Consider the following 23,243-nt stretch of genomic DNA (forward strand, 5'->3'; position numbering starts at 1 on the left):
CCGTTATGGAACACAATACAATAGAGATTCTAACGATTTATCATTATAAATCGTTAGAATCGTGAGCCGGCACACTAAAACCCCCTAAAACCCACCCCCGACCCTTTAAATTAAATCCCCCCCCCTCCCGAACCCCCCCCCCCAATGACTTAAATAACCTGCGGGTCCAGCGGCGGTCCGGAACGGCAACGGTCCGGAACGGGCTCCTGCTCCTGAATCTTGTTGTCTTCAGCCGGCGCCATTTTCCAAAATGGCGCCGAAAAATGGCGGCGGCCATAGACGAACATGATTGGACGGCAGGAGGTCCTTCCGGATCCCCGCTGGACTTTTGGCAAGTCTCGTGGGGGTCAGGAGGCCCCCCACAAGCTGGCCAAAAGTTCCTGGAGGTCCAGCGGGGGTCAGGGAGCGATTTCCCGCCGCGAATCGTTTCCGTATGGAAAATGGCGCCGGCAGGAGATCGACTGCAGGAGGTTGTTCAGCGAGGCGCCGGAACCCTCGCTGAACGACCTCCTGCAGTCGATCTCCTGCCGGCGCCATTTTCCGTACGAAAACGATTCACGGCGGGAAATCGCTCCCTGACCCCCGCTGGACCTCCAGGAACTTTTGGCCAGCTTGTGGGGGGCCTCCTGACCCCCACGAGACTTGCCAAAAGTCCAGCGGGGGTCCGGAAGGACCTCCTGCCGTCCAATCGTGTTCGTCTATGGCCGCCGCCATTTTTCGGCGCCATTTTGGAAAATGGCGCCGGCTGAAGACAACAAGATTCAGGAGCAGGAGCCCGTTCCGGACCGCTGCCGTTCTGGACCGCCGCTGGACCCGCAGGTTATTTAAGTCATTGGGGGGGGGTTCGGGAGGGTGGGGGATTTAATTTAAAGGGTCGGGGGTGGGTTTTAGGGGGTTTTAATGTGCCGGTTTTGCGATTTTTCGATTTTTCACGATTTTTCACGATATTTTACCCCCCCCAAACGGCAACAATACGATTCCCTCCCCCTCCCAGCCGAAATCGATCGTTAAGACGATCGAGGACACGATTCACATCCCTAATACTTACACAGCCTGCAGAGAAGTTTGGAAAGCAGAGATCCCTTCCTCAGAAGTCCTGTCAGATGTCACTCATATCTGAAGAAGAGACCCATGTGCTCTCGGTAGCTCCTGAATGACATTGTCATACTTACACAGCCTGCAGAGAAGTTTGGAAAGCAGAGATCACTTCCTCAGAAGTCCTGTCAGATGTCACTGATATCTGAAGAAGAGACCCATGTGCTCTCGGTAGCTCCTGTATGACAGTGTCATACTTACACAGCCTGCAGAGAAGTTTGGAAAGCAGAGATCCCTTCCTCAGAAGTCCTGTCAGATGTCACTGATATCTGAAGAAGAGACCCATGTGCTCTCGGTAGCTCCTGTATGACATTGTCATACTTACACAGCCTGCAGAGAAGTTTGGAAAGCAGAGATCCCTTCCTCAGAAGTCCTGTCAGATGTCACTGATATCTGAAGAAGAGACCCATGTGCTCTCGGTAGCTCCTGTATGACATTGTCATACTTACACAGCCTGCAGAGAAGTTTGGAAAGCAGAGATCCCTTCCTCAGAAGTCCTGTCAGATGTCACTGATATCTGAAGAAGAGACCCATGTGCTCTCGGTAGCTCCTGTATGACATTGTCATACTTACACAGCCTGCAGAGAAGTTTGGAAAGCAGAGATCCCTTCCTCAGAAGTCCTGTCAGATGTCACTCATATCTGAAGAAGAGATCCATGTGCTCTCAGTAGCTCCTGTATGACAGTGTCATACTTACACAGCCTGCAGAGAAGTTTGGAAAGCAGAGATCCCTTCCTCAGAAGTCCTGTCAGATGTCACTCATATCTGAAGAAGAGACCCATGTGCTCTCAGTAGCTCCTGTATGACAGTGTCATACTTACACAGCCTGCAGAGAAGTTTGGAAAGCAGAGATCCCTTCCTCAGAAGTCCTGTCAGATGTCACTCATATCTGAAGAAGAGACCCATGTGCTCTCGGTAGCTCCTGTATGACAGTGTCATACTTACACAGCCTGCAGAGAAGTTTGGAAAGCAGAGATCCCTTCCTCAGATGTCCTGTCAGATGTCACTCATATCTGAAGAAGAGACCCATGTGCTCTCGGTAGCTCCTGTATAACAGTGTCATACTTACACAGCCTGCAGAGAAGTTTGGAAAGCAGAGATCCCTTCCTCAGAAGTCCTGTCAGATGTCACTCATATCTGAAGAAGAGACCCATGTGCTCTCAGTAGCTCCTGTATGACAGTGTCATACTTACACAGCCTGCAGAGAAGTTTGGAAAGCAGAGATCCCTTCCTCAGAAGTCCTGTCAGATGTCGCTCATATCTGAAGAAGAGATCCATGTGCTCTCAGTAGCTCCTGTATGACAGTGTCATACTTACACAGCCTGCAGAGAAGTTGGAAAGCAGAGATCACTTCCTCAGAAGTCCTGTCAGATGTCGCTCATATCTGAAGAAGAGACCCTTGTACTCTCGGTAGCTCCTGTATGACAGTGTCATACTTACAATGCCTGCAGTTTGCTTTATAGGAGGCGTCCAGCTGCTTGACCCCTGTGTTAGATCTTCCACAGAAAGAAAGGTAGGGGGAAAAAAAAGAATATGTATCAGGCAATATCTTTTGTTAATTGGACTAACAATACATTTCTTGACGAGCTTTCAAGAACTACTTCAAATGAGCAAAAGATGACATTACCAGAAGATGTAAAGTATAAAATAGTGTGGCTGCCGTAAATGAACCATAAATAAATGTACTAAGGGTATCCCCGTGTGCCCATTGCTAGCAATGCCCCCGACATAAATCCGGAATTATCATGAACACATATAGAAATAAAAGGACAATTGATCTTCATAAAATCTTATATAATCACAGATTTTTCCAAATTCAGCCAACAAATAAACAAGTTCAAGTCTCTACAGCAAAAGTCGGCAAACAATATTTATGAAAAATATTACAATATATTTATTTCTAAATTGTGTATTTTATCTATCAGTTCTCTTAACACTAGAAGTAGAGAGTTCTATAACAGTGGGTAATTTTCAAAAGCCTTTAGATGTGTAAATTTACCACCATTGAAAAGCCATTTACCCGTTAACCCCTGCATGGGTAAATCTTCAATGGCATATATAGTGCAGCAATTTTCAAAAGTCCACTTACATGAGTAAAGTGCGTTTACACCTGTAACATCCATTTTAGGTGTATAAATGCCTTTGAAAATCAGGCCCATAATGACCAACAACAGCAGAAGCCTGCTTACATGATTCCTGTAACTTAACATTTCTAAACGAAGGAACAACCAGCAAAGGGCGATGAGTGGATGGAAGATGACGTGAAGGAGAATTACAGCCCAGCAGGAATCCTACCACCTCCAGAGCCTTTAGGGAGTCTGACCCTCCAGCAATGACCGCCTTAGGGAAAGGTTACCGGTGCGACCCCACCAGGTGAATGGTGGCACGACCCCGTGCTTCCGGGATCCTTTCCTGACGAGGAGGAAAGAGAATTATTTCAAGCTCCATAGGTTTGCAGAATGTTTCTCTGGCACCTTCCAGAAAAAAATCAAACACAACCACACAATGCTTGAGTTGTTCCACTGGGTAACTATAAGGCTGTGCATTTGTTTGAAACAAATGGGTAATCTGAATTAAAAAAAAATCAGTTATCAAATTGTTTCATTCCAAATGAAGCAAATGGACAGGAAGTCAAAAAATGATGACATTTTTCATTTCTATTCACTTTCAGATTCTTTAAAGTCTATAGCAGGGGTAAGCAGCTCCCGTCCTAGAATGCCACAAGCAGTTCTAGTTTTTAGGACATCCACAATGAATTTGCAAGATAAGTTTGCTTACAATGGAAGCAATGCATGCAGATATACCTCATGTATATTAATTGTGAAGATCCTGAAAACCAGACCTGTTCTGTAGCACTCCAGAACTGGAGTTGCCTACTCCTGGTCCACGCAGTGGTCTGTGGGGTAAGCAAAACTGCAGATTTTTTTCTTCTCCAGCCAGACAGATTGGAACCAGAACGGAGAAACATGATTTATTTATTTCCTTATTTATTTTTAAGTACTATATTCCACAACTTCCAAATTTAAAATTTGTCCAGAGCAGATCACATAAGTACATACATAATACATAAGTATCAACAAATATATAACAAAAAGCACTAATATATTTCATAAACATTACATAAAATTAGCACATCTCATTAACACCATATGCTTCTTGAAAATGATATGTTTTTAACCCCTTCATGAAGTCTTTCACATTCTGCATTCCTCTCACCTCAACTGGCAAATTATTCCACTGTGATGGAGCGACAAAACAAAAACCTCTGGATCAAATTTGAGATAACCTTCCCTCTTTCACTGATGGCACATCCAATAAACCCATAGATTGTGAATGCAAAGTTCTACTTGGGGTATAATATGACAGCATTTTTCTTCAAGCCTTCTACCCCTGTACACAGCAATTTGTGTTCCATAGCCATCAGATGAAATCTTGTCCGAAATTTTACTGGTAACCAGTGTAAATGCTGTAGTGTGAAAGATACATGCTCAAGTTTAGGAAAACCCAAACAAATCCACACTGACTGCAGTATTCTCAGCAAGTTGTCTGGCAGACCCACCAGCAATGTTACATAGAAACATAGAAGTGACTGCAGAAGACCAAATGGCCCTTCCAGTCTGCCCAGCAAGCTTTCCCACTTATTTTTCTCATACTTATTTGTTACTCTGACCGCTGAGATCAGGGCCCTTATTGGTAACTTTTTTATTCCAATTTCCTTCCACCCCCACCATTGATGCAGACAGCAGTGCTGGAGCTGCATCAAAGTGAAGTATAAGGCTTAATGTTTGACGGTAGTAACCTTTGTAACGAGAAGTTATCCCGATGTTTGTATACTCATACTGCTCAGAAGAATGCCTTGTTAGATGTTGTCTGGATGTAAATCCTCTTTTCCTCATTCTCTTCCTGCTGCTGAAGCAGAGAACCACGCTGCATATGCATTCAAGTAAAAAGTTACTGAATGCGTTTTCTCTATAGGGCCATTCAGGGAAAGAAAGGGGTCTACTAACTCTCCACTGAAGTAGATGAGGCCAGTTATATTGGCTGAAGAAAGGCTCTATTACAGTGTTCCTGACCATGTCTGAAAGATGTTGTTGTTGGTGGCCAGTCAAGACTACAAAAGCATAAACTGTATCTGAGTCCGAGATATATCTTTCTATATCCCTCTCCTGCTGGGGGTGAGCCATGAATGGATAACCCTCAGACCCAGTTGTGTCTAGAGTGGGAAGATTTTAGCAGTAAGTAATGCTAGCTGATCAACAATAGTTGATGTGACAAGACCAACGATTGAAGTACAGTCCTAAATACTTAAAAAATACAAAAATATCTTCCTCCTAGGAAATCCCAGTGAGGAATACCAAATACCTAAAACAATTACAGTAATTAGACTCCATAAAGAAGGGCTCTCCTTCTACTAGCACACTGCACATTCCTTAAGCGGCAGGCCCTCCTGGTCTGGCCACTAGATGTCATTGTCCCTGTCCTTAGAACATACTTAGTAAGAAGCCATCCATCCTCTCAGTCCCTTCCACCTGGAGGTTCTGGATTGGATGCCTCAATGCTATTTAGCCCAGCCATACTAGTTGGGGTTCAGTTTGAGGAAGAAATCAGAGGGTAAAGATGTATTTTTTCCACACTCTGATGGGGCCTCCCAGCTTCACCCAAGCGATACTTCCAAGTGCACTCCCTGCCTGAGGGTTCTTCTTATAATTTACAGAGAGATATATATTGGTAAGCATGATATCATTTAGGGACAAAGGGGCTCTCACCAGGGGACCAAAGACCTGTGAGCTTTTTCTAAACCCTAGGTAGGCAAGCACCAGTGACGAATCAAGCTGCGAGAGACAGTGAAGACAGAAGAGATGTCCTGTTTAAGATTTAAAGCATTTTTTGGACTTTAGCAGAGTGAGGAGGTTGTTGAATGACCCTTCCCCACTGGGATTTCAGACCAGAGAGCTTGCCTGATCCCATCGACCTTTCCCCAAGAAAAGTCCCCAGGAAAAAAAACAAAAACAAAGATGAAAGGAATGACTACATTAAAGGAAGGAAGAACAAGAATCAAGAGATTCCATCCAGATTTCCTCCCAAGGGACCAAGACAGGCTGGGTGTCCAAGGATACCTCCACTAGGATTCCCAGAAAGCCACTGGGAGAGTTTACGCAGTTAAAATCACCATGGGCTTTACCCAGAGGTCTGAATTAAGGATACTACCTACATAGGGAAAAACCCCAATGTACCATCAATCAGATGTAACTCTTGCACGTCTGGATAATGGACTTTAATTATTATTACCAATCGGTAAACTGTTATTTAATACCCAGGCCTCTCACTTCATGGGAAGCACCACTACAGTGCACACACACACTGGCAAACATTTCTCATTGTCTGCGCCATAAGTGAGAACTTCTTCCCATAAAAAGAATCCCCCTCCAGGGATTGAGAGTCAGCGTGGGCTATAACATGCTAGCTGGATCAGCCCCAGAAGATAAAAATTAGTTGTGTTTCCCTGAAGGGAGTTAAAGGGGTTACATAAATGGCATTCAAAGAACTTGGAGTTTGAGGATGGTGGGACAATGTGTACAATGTATTTTGAAGTGAAATGTGAAGTTTGGCATTCATACAATGCACAAAGAAGCTTAGAAAATTAACTGCGATGTTTACAACAAAATGGTGCTAATTTCCACATTTAAAGATCATGGGGAGGGGGTGCACCAGAGAAGAATGTATGTGTCTGATGACACCACAGCTTATGCGACGTACAATCAATAAAGTAGTATAAAATAGGGATGTGAATCGTTTTTCAACGATTAAAATTATCGTCCGATAATGTTTATATCGTCTTAAATCGTTATAGAACACGATACAATAGAAATTCTAACGATTTATCGTTAAAAATCGTTAAATCGTGTTAGTGCGCACTAACTCCCCGTTAGTGCGCACTAACTCCCCGTTAGTGCGCACTAACTCGATTTAGTGCGCACTAACTGAAAATGATACAAATAAACACTTTCCAGGTCACTGAAGGTCAGTTAGGAATGAATATGTGTTCCTATTGGCTGGCTGCCCTCTTATCTATTGATATTACCAAGGTTACCACTGAGGTGATGGTTGGGGGGATGGGAAATGGAACTGGAAACTAACGAACACCAACAGAAAATGAAACAAAGTGTTCACACTTCCCAGGTCAGTAAAGGTCACTTAGGAATGAATATGTATGTATGTATTCCTATTGGCTGGCTGTGCTCTTATCTATTGATGTTACCAATATGGTTGGGGGGATGTGAAATGGAAACAGTTGGAAGCTTGACAAAAAAAGTAATGTAATGATCAGCACTCACGTGACTAGAACTTGTTTGTTATTATTTTTGTTAGCAGGCACCTGAAATGCTAGTGCATGTTGAATTTGCCAATCACTGTGCATTTTAGAAAGGTGGTCCTGGCTGGAACTGTACACAGTTCAAATATATGTAATTGATTGTTGGTAAGTGTATTTTTTAAGTAGCCACACTGGCACCAGTATGTTTACTTTTCCTCCTACTTAACTCACTAGCTCAGCTTTGTAAGAAGGGCTTCTCTGCTTGTGTGTTGTTTTTGTTTGGTGTGAGGAGAGCAGAAACATCAGATCTTTATTCAATCTACTACAGTCATCTCTTACAGTGCCCTATCCCTATTAATACCAGGAGTGTTGTGATCTTCCTGCACACAGTGCCCTAACCCTGATACCAGTCTGAGACAGCTCCCTCCCTGCATTACTAGTGAGAGGCTGGCTCACAGACAGGGGGGAGCTGCCTGACCCTCACTCCTGACTTCCCCCATGTCCCAGCTAGTGAATGGTGTGTGGGTGAGGGGGGGGGGGAGGATGGTGAAGTCTGAGACAGCTCCCTCCCTGTATTACTAGTGAGAGGCTGGCTTCACAGACAGGGGGGAGCTGCCTGACCCTCACTCCTGACTTCCCCCATGTCCCAGCTAGTGAATGGTGTGTGGGTGAGGAGGGGGGGGGGGAGGATGGTGAAGTCTGAGACAGCTCCCTCCCTGCATTACTAGTGAGAGGCTGGCTTCACAGACAGGGGGGAGCTGCCTGTCCCTCACTCCTGACTTCCCCCATGTCCCAGCTAGTGAATGGTGTGTGGGTGAGGGGGGGGGGGAGGATGGTGAAGTCTGAGACAGCTCCCTCCCTGCATTACTAGTGAGAGGCTGGCTTCACAGACAGGGGGGAGCTGCCTGTCCCTCACTCCTGACTTCCCCCATGTCCCAGCTAGTGAATGGTGTGTGGGTGAGGGGGGGGGGGGTGGATGGTGAAGTCTGAGACAGCTCCCTCCCTGCATTACTAGTGAGAGGCTGGCTTCACAGACAGGGGGGAGCTGCCTGACCCTCACTCCTGACTTCCCCCATGTCCCAGCTAGTGAATGGTGTGGTGGGTGAGGGGGGGGGGGGGAGGATGGTGAAGTCTGAGACAGCTCCCTCCCTGCATTACTAGTGAGAGGCTGGCTTCGCAGACAGGGGGGAGCTGCCTGACCCTCACTCCTGACTTCCCCCATGTCCCAGCTAGTGAATGGTGTGTGGGTGAGGGGGGGGGGAGGATGGTGAAGTCTGAGACAGCTCCCTCCCTGCATTACTAGTGAGAGGCTGGCTTCACAGACAGGGGGGAGCTGCCTGACCCTCACTCCTGACTTCCCCCATGTCCCAGCTAGTGAATGGTGTGTGGGTGAGGGGGGGGGAGGATGGTGAAGTCTGAGACAGCTCCCTCCCTGCATTACTAGTGAGAGGCTGGCTTCACAGACAGGGGGGAGCTGCCTGTCCCTCACTCCTGACTTCCCCCATGTCCCAGCTAGTGAATGGTGTGTGGGTGAGGGGGGGGGGGTGGATGGTGAAGTCTGAGACAGCTCCCTCCCTGCATTACTAGTGAGAGGCTGCCTCACAGACAGGGGGGAGCTGCCTGACCCTCACTCCTGACTTCCCCCATGTCCCAGCTAGTGAATGGTGTGTGGGTAAGGGGGGGGGGGGAGGATGGTGAAGTCTGAGACAGCTCCCTCCCTGCATTACTAGTGAGAGGCTGGCTTCACAGACAGGGGGGAGCTGCCTGACCCTCACTCCTCCGGGGTATTGTGATCTTCCTGCACACAGTGCCCTATCCCTGATACCAGGGGTGTTGTGATCTTCCTGCATGCAGTGCCCTATCCCTATTAATACCAGGAGTGTTGTGATCTTCCTGCATGCAGTGCCCTATCCCTGATATCGGGATGTGTGCAAGAAGATCACAACACCCCCGGTATCAGGAATAGGGCACTGTGTGCAGGAAGATCACAACACCCCCAGTATCAGGAATAGGGCACTGTGTGCAGGAAGATCACAACACCCCTGGTATTAGGGATAGGGCACTGTGTGCAGGAAGATCACAACACTCCTGGTATTAATAGGGATAGGGCACTGTGTGCAGGAAGATCACAATACCCCTGGTATCAGGGTTAGGGCACAAGTTCTAGTCACATTGACTGATCACATTACTTGTTTTGTCAAGCTACCAACTGTTTCCATTTCCCATCCCCCATATACTGTCAGTAGGAAACTTGTAAACATGAATAAATAAAGAGGGCAGCCAATAGGAATACATATGCATTCCTAAACTGACCTAACTGACCTGAAAAGTGTCAAATTGTATCATTTCAGTTAGTGCGCACTAACTCCCAGTTAGTGCGCACTAATCGGAAAAAAAAACGATTTTTTAAACGATTTTTTAACTAAAAATCGTGCCTAAGACGATTTTCTTGCCCTGCCACACGATTTCTATCGTTAAGACGATATGGAAAACGATTCACATCCCTAGTATAAAAGCAGCAGCACGCATGCTCAGCATGAGGGATTGTGTGGAGCAGGTGTGGTGCTAAGCGATCTACAAGCGAGGCCATGATTCCTAACGTCAATAGGATAGCCAAACGAGCAATCAAGGTCAACCAAAAACTACCTCGATAAAAAAAAATAGTATGACCATTCCGACTTTTTTTATAATGTTCAACGACTAACATTTTGAGCACGGCAGCATTCATCGAATTATCATGGCTGAAAAGTCCACACCAAAGCTTTCATGTTCCAGCAATGGCAGCCCTCCCAAATTTCCTACAGAGGATGCCTATGCAATCCAGACTGCTGATGGACAGTGGGTAAGTGAAGCGGTAATCCCAATATGTGGCCAATATGTACAAGCAGTGAGACCTGTACAATACCGAGCCGGTCTAAGGATGTTGTTCGCCAGTACCAGGTGTGATTCTGTCAAGTGTGTCAATTGCAGTGCCGTTCAATGTCCTGAGCACGTCTTTAGGCATTGTTACTGCTGCAAGAGGCCCTGTTCCAAGATATCGGGGTAGACCCTGGCTTTACAGTGGGATGGCAGGCCGGCCCATCCACATCGAGTGTGTTTCAATATCTGGCGCTGCAGCAGCGGGAAGGCCCAGTTTCCCCAGAGGGGTCAGACACCAGTGGAAGGAGCACTGCGCAGCCTAAACTGGCATCATCTTAGAAGCCTCCCTCACCAATGGTATAGGCAGTACCTGAAGACGCCCCTGCGCAAAGGCCAAGATAGCTTGAGGCCAGGCCCTTGCAAGTGAAGACATCTCAGATATGGTAATGGAAGTCATCGTTGAAGACCCCCCAATGGGAGGAGTTAGTGGATATCCCAGTATTCTCTTCTAGGCCGAATAAATGGAGGTCCAGGACAAAGTGAGTTGGAAGCAGCCATGATCTTGTCAGTGATTGGACGAGGTCAGCGGGTAACCAAGTCCTTGGAGTCTGAACTCGCTCGGCTGTTGACCCCAAAGATTTATCAGCGCCACCTTAGACCAGCACTTCCACCACAGTTGGCTAAAGGCAACGATTATATGATGCACCAAAACGGGCCAAACGGCCCATCCAGTCTGTCCAGCAAGCTTCACACTTTTTTTTTCTCATACTTTTATTTATTTATTTTCATGAACTATGGACTCTGGTACCTCCAGGTTAAAGCACTTTCAAGCTTTAACCCGTTCTCTCTATCGTATCTTTCATAATTAATACTTGCCTTTATCTTCCTTCCAGCTTGTTTTTAAGCTTCCAAGTTCTTGACTCCCGTTGATTGTAACTTTGACTTATTCCTATCTATGGTTATTTATTGTTTACCTGAATTGTTCCTTCAGTTATACCCTCTGTTAAATGTAAACCGATCCGATATGGTTATTTACTATGAAGGTCGGTAGTAACCTTTTGGTTCTATTTCCCTTCCACCCCCACCATTAATGTAGAGAGCAGTGTTGGAACTGCATTTAAGTGAAATATCTAGCTTAATTAGTTAGGGGTAGTAACCGCCTCAATAAGCATGCTACACCCATGCTTATTTGTTTACCCAGACTATGTAATTCAGTCCTTGTTGGTTGTTGGTTGTTGTCTGTATATAGATCCACTTTTCTTCCTTCAACGGCAGGGGGAATGAAGAAAAGTGGATCTATGTACAGACAATTAATTATCCTGAAAGAATCACAAACACCACTTTTTATGCATTTTTAGTTGAATTTTATATTTTTTCTCGAATGATTTTCTTGGTTTTCTTTTTAAATTGCAGAGCAATATACATTAAACAAGTTCTTTGAACAGAATTCAAGTGGGAAATCTTTCCCAGCTACATGATAGATAATAGGAAAAACAACCTCCCTTCTCATAAGGGCAATCAAAAGTTCATAAACACGGAACGATGAGGATCTTCAAATCTTCAAGGCATCTGGTTCAGGCCAGGCCTTCTACTTGTAGGAAGGATCCTAAGGGAACCAGTTCATCTTCCCAAGAAGGGAACTTTAACAGTCTCTGTAAACTGAAAGTTCAGTCTACCCAGGCTACTTGAATCGGTTCTGGAGCTGAAATAAAGCAGAGACAAACATAAAAATACAACTTGGAATCCTTCTGCAGGGAACAGTTACAGTTCATTTCTTCTCCCTTCTCTACAGGGCAATCAAGGGGGCCTCTTCTTCACCCTCCTCCTTCTGGCATAATGATCTGGGCTGGGATTCTTGATTGTGATTGCTTTGAGAAGTAGTGGCAGGTGGTACACAACTGCATGTTTATACACGTTCCTTCCCAGCTTTATATCCGCAGGGATCTTCTGTAGTCTAGGTGTTCTCGGATCAGATGAGGGTCTTTGGAATCCATTACAATGCTTCTATTTGCATGCTCTGCCAGCTATGCCTCTCAGATTCCCTTGATATAGTTCATGACATAGACTGGCACAAAAAAGTATTGTAATCCAAATACAGTAAGAACATAGGAACATGCCATACTGGGTCAAACCAAGGGTCCATCAAGCCCAGCCTCCTGTTTCCAACAGTGGCCAATCCAGGCCATAAGAACCTGGCAAGTACCCAAAAACTAAGTCTATTCCATGTTACCATTGCTAATGGCAGTGGCTGTTCTCTAAGTGAACTTAATAGCAGGTAATGGACTTCTCCTCCAAGAACTTATCCAATCCTTTTTTAAACACAGCTATACTAACTGCACTAATCACATCCTCTGGCAACAAATTCCAGAGTTTGTACGTTGAGTGAAAAAGAACTTTTTCCGATTAGTTTTAAATGTGCCACATTTAAAACTCCATGGAGTGCCCCCTAGTCTTTCTACTATCCGAAAGAGTAAATAACCAATTCACATCTATCTGTTCTAGACCTCTCAGGATTTTAAACACCTCTATCATATCCCCCCTCAGCCATCTCTTCTCCAAGCTGAAAAGTCCTAACCTCTTTAGTCTTTCCTCAAGGGGAGCTGTTCCTTTCCCCTTATCATTTTGGTCGCCCTTTTCTGTACCTTCTCCATCACAATTATATCTTTTTTGAGATGTGGCGACCAGAATTGTACACAGTATTCAAGGTACGGTCTCACCATGGAGCGATTCAGAGGCATTATGACATTTTCCGTTTTATTCACCATTCCCTTCCTAATAATTCCTAACATTCTGTTTGCTTTTTTGACTGCTGCAGCACACCGAACCGACGATTTCAATGTGTTATCCACTATAACGCCTAGATCTTTCTTGGGTGGTAGTACCTAATATGGAACCTAACATTGTGTAACTATAGCATGGGTTATTTTTCCCTATATGCATCACCTTGCACTTATCCACATTAAATTTCATCTGCCATTTCGATACCCAATTTTCCAGTCTCACAAAGTCTTCCTGCAATTTATCACAATCTGCTTGCCACAGTTCTTTCTCCATATGAAACTTTATAAATTATTCTTTTCTCCAAGATTGCTGGAGACCACCCAGGACTGATCCCTTACTGCTATTAATAATGGCTGATCTAGCAGGTCACCATCAATTAAGGATTTTGGGGTTCCAGAGGCAATGCTGACCCCAGAGGGGGATTGGACCGTATAAACACTCTGGATCCATAAAGGCTAGAAGATGGGAATGAAGAGAAGAGCCATGGGGGTGGCTTGCTGGAATGGAGGCTACTACCTGGTGATTATTACCCTTACTCAATAAGCCTTCACATGGTTAATGCAACTCCAACATTGCTCTCTGCTTCAACAGCAAGGGGAAATGTGGAAAAGAGGATTTGCATTCAGATAACTACCAACAAGGACTGAACTTCACAATCTGGGTAAACGAATAAGCGTGGAGGTAGCTTGCTTATCATGGCAGTTACTACCCTAAACCAATTAAGCCTGATACTTTTCTTTGAATGCATATACAGTGTTGCTCTCTGCTTCAACAGCAGGGATAAATGTGGAAAAGAGGATTTACATTAAGACAACATCCAACATCTATGCAGTCTGGGTAAACAAGCATTGGGGTAACTTGCTTGATGCAGCAGTTACTACCCTTAACCATTAAGCTTATGCTCACATTGATGCAACTCCAACATTACACTCTCTGCATCAATGGCAGGGGGTGGCAGGAAATTTGAATCAAACAGTAACCAACAAGGGCCCTGACTTGGTGGTCGGTGAAACAGATAAGTATGGGAAAATAAGTGTGGGAGATTGCTGGGCAGACTGGATGGGCTGATTGGTCTTTTTCTGCCGTCATTTCTGTGTTTCTATACTACTCTTAAGAGAAACATGGGGGTAACCTGCACGAAGCGGCAGTTACTACCTTGGGAAGCTTGCTGGGCAGACTAGATGGACCATTTTGGTCTTTTTCTGCCGTCATTACTATGTTATGTTCCCAAACACTGGAGAATTACCCTGACAAAGGAGGTTCTCTTCAAGATGAAACTCTTGAGTTAGTCCTTTATGATGCTGTTTCCATAGACATGCACAATTCTCTACAGGATTTTGATCTTCATATGACCAAATTAACTTTTAGAGTCACATTGTAAAATTCACGGGCCTACCAAGGCTCACTGCTAGGCCTCATTCCTTTTTATCCTGCAACCACTGTTAGTGGCATCGGGACCTACCAGATGAGAAAGAGCTGGTTTAGCGGCGTGACTCCTTTCTGTTGGGGGAAGCTATCGCTCCATGGTGTATCTCACCATGGAGCGATACAGAGGCATTATGACATTTTCCGTTTTATTCACCATTCCCTTTCTAATAATTCCTAACATTCTGTTTGCTTTTTTGACTGCCGCAGCACACTGAGCCGACGATTTCAATGTGTTATCCACTATGACACCTAGATCTTTCTTGGGTTGTAGCACCTAATATGGAACCCAACATTGTATAACTATAGCAAGGGTTATTTTTCCCTATATGCATCACCTTGCCCTTATTCACATTAAATTTCATCTGCCATTTCGATACCCAATTTTCCAGTCTCACAAGGTCTTCCTGCAATGTATCACAATCTGCTTGCCACAGTTCTTTCTCCATATGAAACTAAATAATTAAATTTTAAATTAAAACAGTTATCACATATGATTACCACAGTATCATATAAACAGTATCTCAAACACACTTCTCATTTAGAGTATATTATGAATTATGTAACCGTAAAATATTGGCACCCCATGGATAACTTAGAAAGCAAACTAAACCTATTTTGTGCCTAAATGTAAACCGTTGTGATGATGCATCACTAAACGACGGTATAGAAAAGTTTTTAAATAAAAAAATAAATAAAATAAATATTGCTTGTGGCCCAGGTAGTAAGATGAATCCTTAATCAGTATGTAGTTGGTTAGTGTGGTGCTATTTCTTGGCTGGGACAGATGAAGCCGGACACAGGGTGTTCAAATTATAATTTACTGATCTTTTAAAAAATTAATCAATGTCCATGAATTAATAAATCAAAATACATCTCTGAGTCTCATGTACCTAGGAAATTTTCTAATAGTCCTTCTCTGAGTGTCACAGGCAGTCTCATCTCTAGGGGTTATTCCTATTCTGCACAGGGTCACCTTAAGTATAGACAGTCCTAGCTGAGTCCACAGTTGACCAAAAGCATTAACCCAGCCTACACCTGTGTCCCAAGGGATGAAGAGCCTTCCAATTTCCAAATGAGAGGAAGGAAGGAAAAATCCATCATTTCCATAAAAATAGAAAAAATACTTCAATAGATTGTCCTAAAAACTCTTCTGACAGTACTACTGTCACTGCAGCCCTTCTCTGACCTAGAGGTTATTCAGTGTCCTAGACTCCAGATACGGGGAATGGCCTTCTCCAAGAGAAAGTAGGCTACACTTCTGGCAAAAACGTCTCTGCATAAATATCTTCATAATTAAAGTCTCTGTCTACGTGAAGTAGCCCCTTAAAAAACAGGTATTGCTAAACATAGGATTTCCCTCCCAAAATGTGAGGGAGTAGGCCCTCATTCTAAAAGACAAACTCTAAAAGCTCCTCTTTGAACAAACTCCTAAGTCAATGCCACAACCTACTTATTAGCAAGCTCCATCCATTCAGGCAGACTCTAATGAGGAGCTGACATGTGGTATTCCTGCAAGCTTGCTCATGGGCTACTAAGGATATCTAGTGGCCAACTCATAGGGGGCCACATGCCGCTTTCTGCAATGTGATAGTGGTATTGCACTACACCTGTATAAGGAAGAAGGACCTGTTACGCGCCCTGCCCGCGGCCGTCCCATGTACGGGACCGACCACCTTCGGGGTTCCACAGCAGGTCCCAGTTCAGTCTCCCTCATGGCCCTCGCTAGTCCAGCTAGGCCCCAGCGTCCCGTGGCGGAGGTTGCTGGTCCTGCGGCTGTGCGCCAGGCCTCACGCCAAGCTTCAGCATCCCGTGCCACACCCCTAGGTGCACGCGTGCGCGGACTAGCCACTCTGATGTAGGCTCCAGGGCAGTGCCTAGTTCTGCGGCGCACCCTGATTGAGTTCCTGTTAAAAGGAAGTTCCTTGCCTTGGCAATCGGGTCGGTTTGTTCCTGAGATTGCCCTTGTTCATGTATCTTGCTTGTCTCGTTCCAGGATCCTTCTGTTCCAGTTCTGTTCCTGCTTGTTCCTGCTTGTGCCTCATCCGTCTGTTCGTTTCCCTGGTTTTACCCCGGACTAAACAGGAACAAGCAGGAACAGAAGGATCCTGGAACGATCCTGCCTGCCTGCCACCTGCCAAAGACTTCAGCTTGTTCCTGACCTGCCTGCCGCCTGCCTAAGACCTCAGCCTGTTCCTTGACCTCGTCTGACCTCCGGCTCCTGGCCCTTGCTTCGTTGACCACTCCTCGGGCTGACCTCTGGATTCTGACCTTTGCCTGCCTGACCTTGTCCATTGATTCTGGCTCTGTCCCTAGCCTTGCCATCACCATCACTATTCTGATTCGCTCTGCTTCAACCTGTCTCCAGCCTCGAACCCAATAGCGCTCCCCTAGTCTCAGTGGGCACACTGGACTTCCATTCTCCCAGGAGACCCTGCGAGGCCCACCTAAGTCTAAGCGGCCTGCGTTCCTATGGGATCCTCCCAGGGGGACCTCGGGCTTCCAGTGGTGAAGCTCTATACTGCCTCTGTCTCCTTCTGTGCTCCGCCCCCTGGGGCAGTCCCCGCACTGTTCCAGGACCAAGGGTCCACCCCCCGAGTGCAACAGGAACTCAAAATAGATTTTTAAATAATAGGGGCTATCACCGCTTAGAGTCCTGTAGCGCTGCTGCTCATCATAGGTCATACAATCAATTAAAAGAACCACTGGTTTACAATATACCAACTTGATGAGTTAACCAGAGCTCTTCTCTTGGATTACTTCTGCCAATAGAAACACGTATTCTGTAATTATGTATATCAAAATTATTATGAGAGGAAAAGACCTCAGTACTGAAAAGAAACGTCAAAGCCTGAATCCCCATTCAATTGATGCAATCACCGGTCGATTTTGACCAATGCAAGTATGAGAGAGCACATCATACCAGAGCTTCAGTCTTTACCAGCTCCCAGCCGCTTTAGAAATCAATGTAAAGTTTCCATGCTTTTATGTAATATCACCTCTCCATAGGTATGTGCGATGCGTCATATTTACAGCCCTTCATGCACTGTAAGATCATCACAGTGCAGTCTCTCTCCTCAGCTCGCCCACCTTTCGGAGCTATGGACGCCTGCTTTCTCAGTAGTGGACCCATGCTGGGGACATTGTGTGCCATCTCTTGGTACGCAGGCAATTAGAAAGCAGTTAAATGCATTTTTATTTTCCATTCCGGTGGTAAAATGTTTTGGCTTAATAATTTTGTCTTTACAGGCTTGGATTGAGTGGCATTGGTTTTCCACTCTAGCTGTTGTTATGTCTTCATTATGGATGTGTTATATTGTTAGATGTAACCTGCCTTAAACTGTGTAAAGGTAGAAAATACATCTTTTTAAACAAGTAAACATCTTTCTTGCTGAAGATTTAAAAAGCATCATTACCCATTCACAAGTAGCTCTTGAAACAGACCTCACTGATCCATTGGCAGCATTCCAGTAGAAATATTTCTATAGATATTTCTATACAGCCATGGCTTAAGGTGTGGTGGCCTGCAGAGCTCATAGCATCGGAGAATGACTCAGAGTGAAGAATGTCAGGGAAGCCTGCGAGGCATCAACAAGAGCTTGTTCAACCCTTCTGGAATGAGTAAAATATTTATTTAAATCACGCTGTCATGGATTCCTCTTTTAAAAATATCCTTAAGGTGCACAGACACATGCAGGCTCTCCAAGTTTCAACCAGAGAATGGAAATGTGTATAAATTGCTGGGTCTCCTGGAAAACAGTAGAAAGCCACCCTCTTTATACTCCAGCCCTTTCCTTCAGGCATCAGGAAGAAGGAGAGACTGGAGAAGGGAGCTGTATCCCCTCCAGCCTCACCCCCTCCTTCTTCCTGCCTCGATAGGCTGCATGTAGGGAGGAGCAGACACAGCTCACAACTGGCTGTATCCCCTCCAGCCTCACCCCCTCCTCTCTTCCTGCCTCCATAGGCTGCATGTAGGGAGGAGCAGGCACAGCTCACAACTGGCTGTATCCCCTCCAGCCTCACCCCCTCCTCTCTTCCTGCCTCCATAGGCTGCATGTAGGGAGGAGCAGACACAGCTCACAACTGGCTGTATCCTCTCCAGCCTCACCCCCTCCTCTCTTCCTGCCTCCATAGGCTGCATGTAGGGAGGAGCAGACTCAGCTCACAACTGGCTGTATCTCCTCCAGCCTCACCCCCTCCTCTCTTCCTGCCTCCATAGGCTGCATGTAGGGAGAGGAGGCACAGCTCATTCTGGACCTCAGGACAGAGTGAAGAAGGAGAGTGGCGATATCCCGGAGCAGGAGCCAGTGAGTTATAAGAAGTGGGGGAGGAGGAGGTAGAATCCTCGGACTGGGCCTGGAGGAAGAGGGAGAGTGGAAAAAGGAAGGGTAACAGGAGAGAGAGTGTGAGTGTGAGTGCTGGGAAAGAGGGTGTGGAGATTACGAATGTGCTTTTGTAAAAACAAAAGGGACGTTTTAACAAAGCTTCCAATTTTCTTTCATTTAGTTTTTAAAACCAAACAAAAGAAAACCAAATTAAATTTCATTCTTTTGTTTCATTTGCAGGAAGGCACTAACCCTTGCCAAAGCAAACCATTGTGAGTAAGACAGGGCAATCGATTATCTGAAAATTGCCCACCACAAGTACATTTGGTGTTACTAATTATAGATTTTCCAAAATTGGAAAAAGCTTTTTAGACCAACTACTGGTTGGTATACAATTTAGTTTTTTACTTGTTAGTTCCTCCTTTATCAATGTTTTGACATTTAGCACTGAGGGAGATTTTTGTTTCCTTTGTATTTTGGGGGGACCTTCTGATACAATCAAAATTACACCCGCACCTATATACAGTCTATTTTATCTTTCAACAACACCTTTACCTTTTTTTATTCTAAGAATCCAGTCATGCTAAGATAACCTGGATCAATCACAAGTTCAGTACAACCCTAAAAACACCATGATTTCTGGCAACTAGAAGGGCGTGGCAGGATACGGCCTCACTCACTCCACATCCCATAGGCAGCTGTCTGTTGCTACTTCAGACTGAGACAGGGTGCTAGCGGAGCTGGACCTCTGCTCAGACCCAGTGTGGCCCTTCTTATGGTCCTGCCATGCTCCCAGGTGCTGCTTACCTTGTCTCCCAGGTGGTCCCGATGTGAAAGATCCTGAACAAATGGGACTTCACCTAAATTTCTGCCGGCACCGGGGAAGTGCACAGAAAAGCAGTAAAAACTGCTTTTTGGTGCACCCTCCGACTTAATATCATGGCGATATTAAGTCGGAGGCCCCCAAAAAATTAAATAAAAATTAAAAAAAAAAATTTTGAAATGGGCCCGCAGCTGTCGGGTTGAAAACCGGACGCTCAATTTTTCCGGCGTCCGGTTTCCGAACCCGTGGCTGTCAGCGGGCTCGAGAACCGACGCCGGCAAAATTGAGCATCGGCTGTCAAACCCGCTGACAGCTGCCGCTCCTGTCCAAAAAGAGGCGCTAGGGACGCACTAGTGTCCCTAGCGCCTCTTTTTGCCACGGGCTCTAATTTAAATACATTAATTTAGTGAATCGCATGCACAGGAGAGTGGCCTGTGCGCGCACACCGGGAGAGCGGGCGTTCGCCCGCTGTCCCACGACTTTTACTATATCGACCTGTAAGTAAACTTGATTAATAGCAGTTAATGGTCTTCTCCTCCAAGAGCTTATCCAAACCTTTTTTCAACCCAGCTACACTAACTGCACTAACCACATCCTCTGGCAACAAATTCCAGAGCTTTATTCTGTGTTGAGTGAAAAAGAATTTTCTCCGATTAGTCTTAAATGTGCTACTTGCTAACTTCATGGAGTGCCCCCTAGTCCTTCTATTATTCAAAAGTGTAAATAACCGAGTCACATCTACTCGTTCAAGACCGCTCATAATCTTAAAGACCTCTATCATATCCCCCCTCAGCCGTCTCTTCTCCAAGCTGAACAGCCCTAACCTCTTCAACCTTTCCTCATAGGGGAGCTGTTCCATCCCCTTTATCATTTTGGTTGCCCTTCTCTGTATCTTCTCCATCACAATTATATCTTTTTTGAGATGTGGTGACCAGAATTGTACACAGTAGTCAAGGTGCAGTCTCACCATGGAGTGATACAGAGGCATTATGACATTTTTCCGTTCTATTAACCATTCACTTCCTAATAATCCTAACATTCTATTTGCTTTTTTGACTGCTGCAGCACACTGAGCCGACGATTTTAAAGTATTATCCACTATGATGCCTAGATCTCTTTCCTGGGTGGTAGTTATGGAACCTAACATCGTGTAACTACAGCAAGGGTTATTTTTCCCTATATGCGCTTGTCCACATTAAATTTCATCTGCCATTTGGATGCCCAATCTTCCAGTCTTGCAAGGTCCTCCTGTAATGTATCACAGTCTGCTTGTGATTTAACTACTGAATAATTTTGTATCATCCGCAAATTTGATAACCTCACTCATCGTATTCCTTTCCAGATCATTTATATATATTGAAAAGCACCGGTCCAAGTACAGATCTCTGAGGCACTCCACTGTTTACCCTTTTCCACTGAGAAAATTGACCATTTAATCCTACTCTCTGTTTCCAGTGTTTTAACCAGTTTGTAATCCACGAAAGGACATCGCCTCCTATCCCATGACTTTTTTGTTTTCTTAGAAGCCTCTCATGAGGGACTTTGTCAAACGCCTTCTGAAAAATCCAAATACACTACATCTACCGGTTCGCCTTTATCCACATGTTTATTAACCCCTTCAAAATAATGAAGCAGATTTGTTAGGCAAGACTTCCCTTGGGTAAATCCATGTTGACTGTGTCCCATTAAATCATGTCTTTCTATATGCTCTACGATTTTGATCTTTGACTATTTTTCCCGGCACTGAAGTCAGACTCACTGGTTTATAGTTACCCGGATCGCCCCTGGAGCCTTTTTTAAATATTGGGGTTACATTGGCCACCCTCCAGTCTTCAGGTACAATGGATGATTTTAATGATAGGTTACAAATTTTAACTAATAGATCAGAAATTTCATTTTTGAGTTCCTTCAGTACCCTAGGATGCATACCATCCAGTCCAGGTGATTTGCTACTCTTTAGTTTGTCAGTCTGGCCAACTACATCTTCCAGGCTCACAATGATTTCGTTCAGTTTGTCTGATTCATCACCCTTGAAAACTATCTCCGGAACTGGTATCTCCTCAGCATCCTCATTAGAAAATACAGAAGCAAAGAATTCATTTATTTATTTATTTATTTATTTATTTAGCGTTTTTCTATACCGGCATTCATGATTAGAAACCACATCATGCCGGTTTACATAAAACAAGGGGTGAGAACAAAAAACGAAAAAAGAAGTGCAAGGAGAACAAAAGTTACATTTAGTTACATTTACATTTAGTCTTTCTGCAATGGCTTTATCTCCCCCAAGAGTCCCTTTAACCTCTTGGTCATCTATTGGCTTACCCGACTCCCTCTCAGGTTTCTTGCTTTGGATATATTTTTAAAAGTTTTTATTTATTTATTTATTTATTTGTGATTTTTGTATACCGACGTTCAATGAGATATCACATCGGTTTACAATAAGGTACAGAAGGTATTTTTATTATACGTTTTTGCTTCTACGGCCAACTTCATTTCAAATTCTCTCTTAGAGGGATTTGTTTTCAAACAAAACATGTCAGGAGAAGCAGTCATTTCAAGCTGTAAGAAACTGAAATTGGAGAGGATGTGCCACCACCAGCTGTGTCTCTTCTAGACCATAATGTGTTAGAGGAGAGGGAAAAGGCAGCCCCTAGCAGTAGCAGGGCACCACTAGTGCCATTGGCGGTAGAAGTACAAGTCCTAAAAGCTAGAGCACCAGCAGCACAATCCCTTAGTGCTGAAGAGGCATTAAAACCATCTTGTCAGAAACTTCTTCTGAATCTGAGGCAGAAGAAGCTCCCTTTAAAGGATTTCTAGAAGCAGAAATGGAAGCGCTGTTGGATGAAGACCCTTGTTTTGGAGGATTACTCAGTAGTGTTTTAGCCTCCACTTCATTACTGAGAGAGAGGCAGGCAGGAGTTGACATTGGAGAAACAGATGATGAGTGAAGTCTCTGCAAGTTTCTCAGGGTTCATCTGCTTCCACCTCCACTTCAGTGCCAGCATCAATCACCCACGGAGGCAAGGGATCACAAAAGACATCTGCTGTGGCTCGCCTGCCACCAAGCAGTCCCCTGCTATATGTCATAAGAAACGCCCTACAATGGAAGAAATGGGGTGATGTCCTCTTACACTTTCATGGGGAAAGAGGCAGGCAGCAACCAAAGGGGTGCCCAAGAGCATTGGCAAAATGATTGCTTTAGATGATCAGCCCCTGCAGGTAGTGGAGAACATGGGTTTCAGGTGTTTGCTGCAGGTGTTAGCAGCAAACTACAAAGTGCCCTCAATGAGCACTTTTAATAGAAATCTGTACAATCAATGCCATAGTTGCATCCAGGCAGTGCTGAGCAAGGTAGAGGGGAGCAGTGTGCATTTTATGAGTGACATCTGGACAGCTACCAAATGCTTCACACTCTCTGATGGCACGCTGCTGGGACCTGGCTAAGATAGGGGCAGGCAGCAGCTCCACAGGGGACAGAGTATCAGGGTGTGGATGGGCTTTGCTGCATACCCACCAAGCGGATGAGGCTGATACCTGGGCAAATATTTAGCAGCCATTAGAGACATGCTGGAGGAATGGCACCTGGAGCAAAAAGCCAGAGGTTCCTGACCGACAATGG

The sequence above is a fragment of the Rhinatrema bivittatum genome, chromosome 14 (genome assembly GCF_901001135.1).
Source record: "Rhinatrema bivittatum chromosome 14, aRhiBiv1.1, whole genome shotgun sequence".
NCBI classification, from domain to species: Eukaryota; Metazoa; Chordata; class Amphibia; order Gymnophiona; family Rhinatrematidae; genus Rhinatrema; species Rhinatrema bivittatum.